The following is a 9,232-nucleotide window of genomic DNA, read 5'->3' as shown; positions in this document are numbered from 1 at the left end:
CTGGAGGATGCACCCACACTGCTCCCCACTCCTGGGTCCACTCCCAGGAACCCTCCCTCCTCATCCTCGGACCACCTCATTTCTCTAATCCCAGGATTGCCCCTCTCATTCCTGGGAGTCCATCGTACAGCAGAAACCCATCATATTCCAGGACAACCTCCTCCCCCTGGTCTTAGGGTTCCCCCCTCATCCTGGAAATTCCTCACATGGAATGGATGAGAGAACACTACCCTCTTCCTGGCATTCCCCCACACACAAGGGACAACCATCTCATTCTGGAAATGCATTTCCCTATCCTGAACCTCACCTTACCCCAAACCCCCATCATCCAATGCCCCCCCCTCCCCCTCAAGTTGGGGACAACCCACCTTCCCCATCCCAGATAAAACCTCTACCTGGAGATGCCTCCTTAATCCTTGAAAGTGGAGTTGCAGGTTGACAGGGTGATGTTGGTGGCATTGGGCACACTTGCCTACATTAGGCAGAATATTGAGTAAAGGAGTTGGAATGTTATATTGCAAGTGGACAGGATATTGGTGAGGCCACTTTAAGGTACCGCATACAATTCTGGTCAATCTTTTATGGGAAGGATGTTGTTGAACTTGAAAGGGCTCAGAAAAGATTACAAGGACATTGCTGAAGTTAGATGGCTTGAGCTATATGAAGAAGCTGAATAGGCTGGGTTTTTTTCCCCTGGAGTGTCGGAGGTTGAGGGGTGATCTTATAAAGGTTTATAAAATCATGAAGAGTGTGGAAAGGATAAATAGCAAAGGTCTTTTTCCTGACATGGGAATCTAGAGGACGTTGTTTTAAGGAGGGGAGAGATTTATAAAGGACCTGAGGGACAACTTTTTCCGTGCAGAGGGTGATGCATGTATGGAACAAGCTGCAGAGGAAGTGGTGGAAGCAGTTACAATTACAACATTTAAAAAGGCATTGAGATGTGTATATTAATGGGAAGGGTTTAGAGGGAAATGGGCGAAATGCTGGCAAATGGGACTAGGTCAGATTGGGATATCTGGTCGGCATAAGTGAGTTGGACCAAAGAGTCTGTTTGGGGTACTATTTGACTCATCCTGGAGCCCCTAGAACAATAGACTATACCTACTCTTAGGGACCTCATTTCATCTCGGACCCTTTTCTCCCAGACGCCACTTTATTATATACCCTCCCCATTTCTGTGCATCAATCCATACTCTTACCCGCATTCTGGATAGTAACTGAACCCAGGGGCAGCTACTTCATCCTGGAACATCCCTGAGGCCTCACCCCAGCCTCATTTCAGAACCCCATCCTATTGATGACACCCTCGTCCCAGTGTCTTGGTTTGGAATGCCCTATCCGGTCAGCACAGGATCATCTTGAGTCCCCCTCCTATCTAAGTCCCCACTACATTCCAGCTTCCTCATTTCCTCAATTCTGTTCCCCTGGAGAATCTCTCACCTCCCTCCAAATTCTGGGTCCTCCATCTCCCTTGAGATGTGGGCATCACTGGCCAGGCCTGTTCAGAGACCAGTTGAGAGTCAACAATATCACTATCGACCTGTAGGCCAAACCACATATGGACAGCAGATTTATTTCTCTAAAGGACATCAAAAATCTAATTGGTTCACTATGATAATCAGTAGTGGTTGAATGGAGTCCTCTTAGCTTCCCCATTCACCATCCACAGAAATTCACCAGGGATTCTCACCCTCTCAGGCACCCTAACTTTTACAATACCCCTGTTCTCTTCCTGGGATCACCCATGGTCCCAAACCACACTAATGCCACTGTTTCTCCCCTCTTGCCAGATCAACTCATGTCCTGAAAAGTTGCCAGTGTGAAAATGAGGCCGCAGGCTTAGCTTGTCCGTGGATAGAATATTTTTCTCAAGAATGCTTTTGTGAAGGGGTAAATGAGGTGTGCATAACTGTTGAATAGCAATTTCATCAATTCTTACAGCTTGCAAGAGGAGCATGCATTCATTTTGTGTGCATGATTCTCAGCCATTTTAAAGAATTGTGGTTAATGAAACCTACTACAGTAGATTCAATAATTCTAAAATTCAGTAAAATCTGAAAGAGGGAAGTGGCCTAATGGTGACCATTCAACCGCTGTTGATTGGCAACAAAAATAAGCCTGTCTGGTTCATTAATGCCCTTTAAGGAAGGATATCTGCCTATTTGTGACACCAGCCCAAGGCAACATGTTGGATTCTGAATTGCCCTCTCAGTAAGTAGGGATGGATGATAAATGCAAGCTTAGCCAGTGATGCCTATTTCTCAAGAACAAACATAAAAATGAAACAATTCTCACTTTAACACCTAAATAGATTTGAATATTTCCCTCTTGCAGTTTGTATGTTTTCTTCCTGATGTTGAAGTTATTGTTTGGAACTTGGATTGTCAGCTATGATTAAGTAGCCAGGGAGTGGTACAAGTAATAGGTCAAGAGGGAAGCACTCATTACTGGCGTGAATGATTCTGATCCAGTGCAGTAGTGGTGACTTTTGCCATCTGGGCTGCTATTAACTTAGCAATGTACCTTACATTGAAATTAGTGATTCTGAACTGTCCTAGTTAAAATGTTATTAGCAGAAGTGTGGCCTACTTTATAACATTCATTCAGAAGTAAGGTATGGGGTCCAGGGCAGTGCACTTTTTTCCTGCAAGTGATAGTCAACAGTATAAGAATTGTTCAGAATATTTAATAAAGTGCTGTCGCCACCACCAGTGTTGCCTGCGAAGCCTAATCACAGTGATCAGACTAACTGCTGATCCTACTTGTGAGACCAAGTTTCATTGGTTATAGTGTTATTTCACGGTGTACAAAGAACACAGATTGTCCTTCTGTTGCTTGCAACTGTATCTTGAAGTTGTGTTTTATACACTGACACTGTTTGATCATGACACCGACAAAAAGTAGTAAAGAAATGGGGATAGAGCCCTAGATTGAACTGGAAAGGGGACTGTGTAACCTGAATAAGCAAGATTTCAATGAGATGCACTTCCCATCTGTGTCCTGCTATATGATGTAGCAATGTCATGGAAATACCATCACATTTGAACACATTATCCTCACTTGATGATTTTCTCCAGTTCTTCACTATTGCTAGTCCATTCTTAAGATTCGAAAAAGTGTGGTGCTGGAGAAGCGCAGCAAGTCAGGCTGCATCCAAGGGGCAGGAGGGTCGACGCTTAGGGCAGATGCCCTTCATCGGGAAGGTGGAATGGAATAAGAGATAAATTGGGGGTGGGGAAGATAGGTGGGAAGGTGATACCTGCCTTCCCCACCCCCAACTAATCTCATCCCCCCACCGCCCCCCTCCACATTCCTGTGGAAGGGCTTATGCCCTAAATATTGATTCTCCTGCTATTTGGATGCTGCCTGACTTGCTGTGCTTCTCAAGAATCACACTCCACTCTGACTGTCCAGCATCTGCAGTCCTCACTTTCTCCTCCATTTAAAATTCCCAATGGGATCACGCACACTAGTCTTAGTGTCAGATGATTTTAGGTTCAAGTCTACTCAATAGAATCAGATGTACAACACGGAAACAGACCCTTCGGTCCAACTCGTCTATGCCAATGAGATATCTTAACCCAATCTAGTCTCGCCTGCCAGCACCTGGCCCATATCCCTCCAAACCCTTCCTATTCATATACCCATCCAAATGCCTCATAAAATGTTGCAATTGTACTAGCCTCCACCATTTCCTTTGGCTGCTCATTCCATACATGTACCACCTTCTGCGTGAAAAAGTTGCCCCTTAGATTTTTTCCCCTTTCACCCTAAACCTCTGCTCTCTCGTTCTGGACTCCCCCACCCCAGGGAAAAGCCCTTTTATTTATCCTATCCATATCCCTCGATTTTTATAAACCTCTAAGATCACCCCTCAGCCTCCCAATGCTCCAGGGGAAATCAGCCTCAGCCTATTCAACCTCTCCCTCCAACCCTGGCAACATCCTTGCAAGTCTTTTCTGAACCCTTTCAAGTTTCAGAACATCTTTCTGATAGCAAGGAGACCAGAATTGCACACAATGTTCCAGCAGTGGCCTAACCAATGTCCTGTACAGCCGCAACATGACCTCCCAACTCCTGTACTCAATGCTCTGACCAATAAGAGGAATACAAACCAAACGCCTTCTTCACTATCCTATCTACCTGTGACTCCACTTTCAAGGAGCTATGAACCTGCATTCCAAGGTCTTTGTTCAGCAACACTCCCTAGGACCTTACCATTAAGATGCATAAGTCCTGCTAAGATTTGCTTTCCCAAACTGCTGCACCTCATTTATCTAAATTAAATGCCATCTGCCTCTTCTCAGCCCATTGGCCCACCTGATCAAGATCCTGTTGTAATCTGGAGGTAAGCTTCTTTGCTGACCACTACACCTCCAATTTTGGTGTAATCTGCAAATTTATTAACTATACCTCTTTTGCTCCCATCCAAATCATTTATGTAAAACCTGAGCACAAAATTGCAGCTGATACACTGCAGTATTGAGAGATTGTTCCACTGCTTGAGGTGGTATCTTTCAGCTGGGATTTCAACAGTAGCCTGCTTATGCCCTCAGATGGGCACAAAAGATCTCACAACATGATTAGAAGGAGTGCTTTGCTTGTACATTGCATAAAATTGAAATTTTGGAAAAAACAAATTACTGCAAGTCTAAAGTAAAAAGCAAAAATGCTGGGCATACTGAACAGATTAGGCAGTATCTGTGGAGTGATAAACAGTTGTCATTTCAGGTTGAAGACCTCTCAGAGAAAGAACACAAACAGTTACTTTGATCTTAGAACAACACAGTGCAGTACAGGCCCTTTGGGCCTTGATGGTTTCACAGGTCGATGCAACAATCTGAAGCCTATTTAACCTACATTGTTCCATGCTTGTCCATATGCTGATGGAATGACTATTTAAATACCCTTTGGAGTTGGCAAATCTACTACTGTTGAAGGCAGTGCATTCCACACCCCTACTACTGAGTAAAGAAGTAACCTCTGACATTTGTCCTATAGATATCACCCTTCAATTTAAAACTACATCCCTCATGCTATCCATCACCATTCAAGGAAAAAATAAGAAAAGACTCTTACTGTCCACCCTATCTAACCCTCTGATTACTTTACATTTATTTTTCCCACCTCAAGTCTTCCCTGTTTGTCTTTATTCACTTGAAGGGTGTGGGCATTGCTGGATGGGCCAGCATTTTTGCTCATTCCTAGTAGCTCCTTAGGTGGTGATGGTGAGCTGGAATGAATTGGCTGCAAAGGTAATGAAAGTAGTATTGGCTTTAAAAAATAAAATTGAACAAACAAACAGAGGAAGAGGAGGCTGTTGGGAAAGAACACAATAAAGAGATGGGAGATGACTTGGTTTGTCCTTTTGGTTGATTAATTCTCTCTTTAGGTTTTGTGTAAAAGGACTTAGTGCTTCAGGCTTCTTTCAGATTTTCTAATTTGTAAAAGCAATAATTGTGCTACTCACCTAGAGGATTCCAAATCACAACCATACATTTGTTTAATTTCCATCCAGTTTTCTGTAAAACATATAGCTTTTGCAACAACTACAGCAGGATTAACGAAGTTTGAAGTCAACACTGATTGCATTCTGATTTAGCAACAGGCAAGTAGAGTTCAGATCCATCTTAAATTTAGGCCTGCTGTAGAATTTATGCATAAACATATGCAAGATGAACAATTGCTAACTAATCAGATTTCTCACATGACTGCAAGATCTGCACCACCTTAATTCACCAGTTGAAACCCTTATTCATGCATTCTTTACCTATAAACTCACCTATTCTTCTGACCAAACACCCATCACTGTACACTTAAACTAGTCCAAACTTCCCCACTATTAATTCATAGCAAGCCAGAACTTTAACATTGCTGAGAGAAGACTATCAGTTAAAGCTTTTTTTTGCCTTGTACTTATCAGAACATCAATTTAAATAGAATGAGAAGCTGCTGCTGATGGTTGGGTCATAATTGGCAGGGGAGGAGGGTCACCAAAGACAGTTAGCTTCTGGATCAGTGGTGCTGGAAGAGCACAGCAATTCAGGCAGCAGCCGACGAGCAGCAAAATTGATGTTTCGGGCAAAAGCCCTTCATCAGGAATGATGAAGGGCTTTTGCTCGAAACGTCGATTTTGCTGCTCGTCGGATGCTGCCTGAATTGCTGTGCTCTTCCAGCACCACTGATCCAGAATCTGGTTTCCAGCATCTGCAGTCATTGTTTTTACCTCAAAGACAGTTAGCTGTCAATCTTAATTCTCAGAGCTGAAAATGTGTTGCTGGAAAGGCGCAGCAGGTCAGGCAGCATCCAAGGAGCAGGAGAATCGACGTTTCGGGCATTAATTCTCAGACCAGGCAAGTAGATTCTGATTGGCCAAGGTGAGGATGCAGCAAAATTTGGGTGTATCCATGACCCCTTTTTATGTACGGATTCCTTTTATCCTCATAAAACAGGGTGCAGATCATTTTAGTGCATGCAAATGTGTCATCACACTGCAGGTCTGGCTCATGATCTTAAATTGGTTTTCTTAGCACTAGACTCTTAGTACAGTCCAGATTATTTAATAAATTATTTCCTATAGCAGAATCACATCTAATAATGGTGGATGTATTTTTCTGAGGGTTGCACACGTGGGCCAGTTGCTCACTGCTAATGGTGAATGGAACATGTTGTTTGATACTTTTTATCAGTCGTTAGGGCATACAACTCACAAAGCTGGTCTCACATTGGCACTGGAACTCACGTATCATATTCCTCATTTGTATGTGAGGCAAAACATCTTTTTGGCTTGAACCTGTTGGTGGAGAAAACCACTGGTAGCTTTATTGTATAGGAGCAGTATCTGCTAGCTTTACCTGTTGTTCAAAGTTTGAGGCATGTTCTCCTTTCAGATTAATTTGAGGTCGACTTGGCATTGCTGAAGGCTAAAAGTGGACACAATTCCTTTCATGATATACAACTTTTAATCAGGGGATCTTTTATCAGGCAGGATAGTCTTGCAATGCCTATTTCAGCATCAAGCTTCCATGATGAACAGATAGGCCCTTTATACAACAAGTCCCATTCACTCATTACCCTGTGCGTACTGAGCTACATTTGCACCTAGTTTGGCGGTTTCCCATAACTAGTTTACAAAGCCCCCTGAGGTGTCATCCCTCTCTGAGCCTATTATCTCCTGTAACCCTATAGCTTTCCAAGATCTCTGCATGTCCCCATTTCTGGTCTCTTGTGCACCCTGATTTTTATTCTTCCACCTTAGGCAGATCTGTTTTAAGCTACGTAGGTCTAAGGTCCAGCAACTGTTGGAGGGTCAGTGCTGAGGGAGTGCCGCATTCTCTTTCTTTAAAAGCTCATTAAAATTTACCTTCTTGATCAAACTGTTGGTCAGCTGTCATGATGTCTCCTTACTGACATGGATCCAAACCCAATTGATAATGCTCTTGTAAAATTCCTTGAGGTATTTAACCATGATAAGAGTGCTGTTTAAGTGCAAGTTGACACATTCTAAGCTTGAAGAATTCTGTTGGTGGCAACTCTGTTTAGTTCAGTGGTGGTTGTCCCACATGTTTCTGAAAACTTAAGTACAGTTAAGCTTGACAGTCCAGTGTGTTACTGTTACTCCAGCAGTGCTGCTTCATCAGTGGCACTTTCTTTTAGTTTAGACTTTAAACTGGAGGCACATTCTGCATGTTCAGATTCATGTAAAGATTCCAGACTACTACTAGTGAATCTGTGCGATGTCCTGGCCAACATTTATTTGATAGCCAGCACTGCTGTAAACTGATTATCTACTAATTTATTTCATTGCTATTTATGGAAGTTATCTGTGTGCAAATGGCTATTGCTTTTCCTACATCAGTGACTACCTTTTCAAAATAGTTCATTAGCTATGAACTGTTTGGGAGGTCTGGTGGAAGTAAAGAATGCTTCTGTATTTTTCTGATATTTCCTTTGGTGAATTTACCTTTGAAACCAAATGTGTAGGAAATCTGTCGACAGTTACTCCATACCAATATAGTTCAGAAATAAAGTAAAGATCTTAAGTTGCCCCCTGCACATTTCTGCTCTGCTGCCATTTTGGTTTTGATGTGTAGGCTCACAATCAGTTCTGCTGTGTCGTGAGTTATCTATTTGCACCTTGTTCTTCATTTGAATATGTTCCTGCTTCTGATCACTGACCAGTGATTCCTACAAGTAAGTACATGTATGAGGAAATCAAGTTGAGGACAGCACAGGCTTAGAAAGCTGATATACTTTGGTCCAGTAACGTGCTGTTTAGGTTTTGGTTATGTACCTGAAGGAAGCCATCACTGGTTCTGTAATCTACAAGAATCAGGATCTTCAGAAGAGAGGGGCATAGGGATATTTCTTACTACCACTTGTTGTCGCTGAGTGGGTGGTACTGTAGCTCAGTGGTTAGCACTGCTGCCTCACATTGCTCGTGACCCAGGGTCGAATCTAGCCTCAGGCAACTGTCCGTGTGGAGTTTGCACGTTCTCCCTGTGTATGTGTGGGTTTTCTCTGGATGCTCTGGTTTCCTCCCACAATCCAAAGATGTGCAGGTTAGATTGTCCGTAGTGTTCAGGGATGTGTAGGTGATGTGCATTAGTCAGGGGTAAATGTATAGTAATAGGATACTGGAATGGATCTGCATGGGATACTCTTCAGAAGGTCAGTGTGGACTTGCTGGGCCGAATCTGTAGGGATTCTCTTCTATTCTGTGAATGGGCTGGTGCCTCGTGCTGTGTTATTTTACAATGATGCTACATGTGGAGAATAAATTGTGCTGCTTATTACTCAGATCTTCCAAATATTACACCCTGCAAGAGCAGATTTTCTTTGCTAATTAATGGAGAGATTCCAGTTGGAAAAAACATAGAGCAGTGCTTCACAGGATATTATACTGCAGTCTAGCACTTCTTTCATATAGCTTATAAACTTGTCCTGTTATGCATGTTGCAAATCTTACAATTTGAATTGTGCAAATATGTAATGCACTTTTAAAATATGTGCTAAATAGTCTCATTGATATGAAAAATGGTCTGTCAGATGAATCATTGCCTTTTTTATTTCTGTTATAAATTCTGATTTATGACAAAGCTGTAACTTTTCAATTGCGTCCTTCCGCTGGTGCTAGTGACAGGATTACCAAAGGCAGTTACCGTTGTAACTGTACACATAGACTTTTATGGTAGTGGACTTTGATAAGAAACATGCACAGGTTGCAGTT

At 42.6% G+C, this 9,232-nt stretch overlaps 1 protein-coding gene across 3 annotated transcripts in view; it reads left to right on the top strand.

Moving 5' to 3' along the window:
- exoc6b (exocyst complex component 6B) overlaps positions 1–9,232 on the top strand; it is a 652,306-nt gene that overhangs the window by 760 nt on the left and 642,314 nt on the right. The gene's annotated exons all lie outside the window — the stretch shown is intronic.

Source organism: Chiloscyllium plagiosum, chromosome 1 (assembly GCF_004010195.1).
Source record: "Chiloscyllium plagiosum isolate BGI_BamShark_2017 chromosome 1, ASM401019v2, whole genome shotgun sequence".
Classification (NCBI taxonomy): domain Eukaryota; kingdom Metazoa; phylum Chordata; class Chondrichthyes; order Orectolobiformes; family Hemiscylliidae; genus Chiloscyllium; species Chiloscyllium plagiosum.
This window is presented reverse-complemented; position numbering and strand designations above follow the sequence as displayed.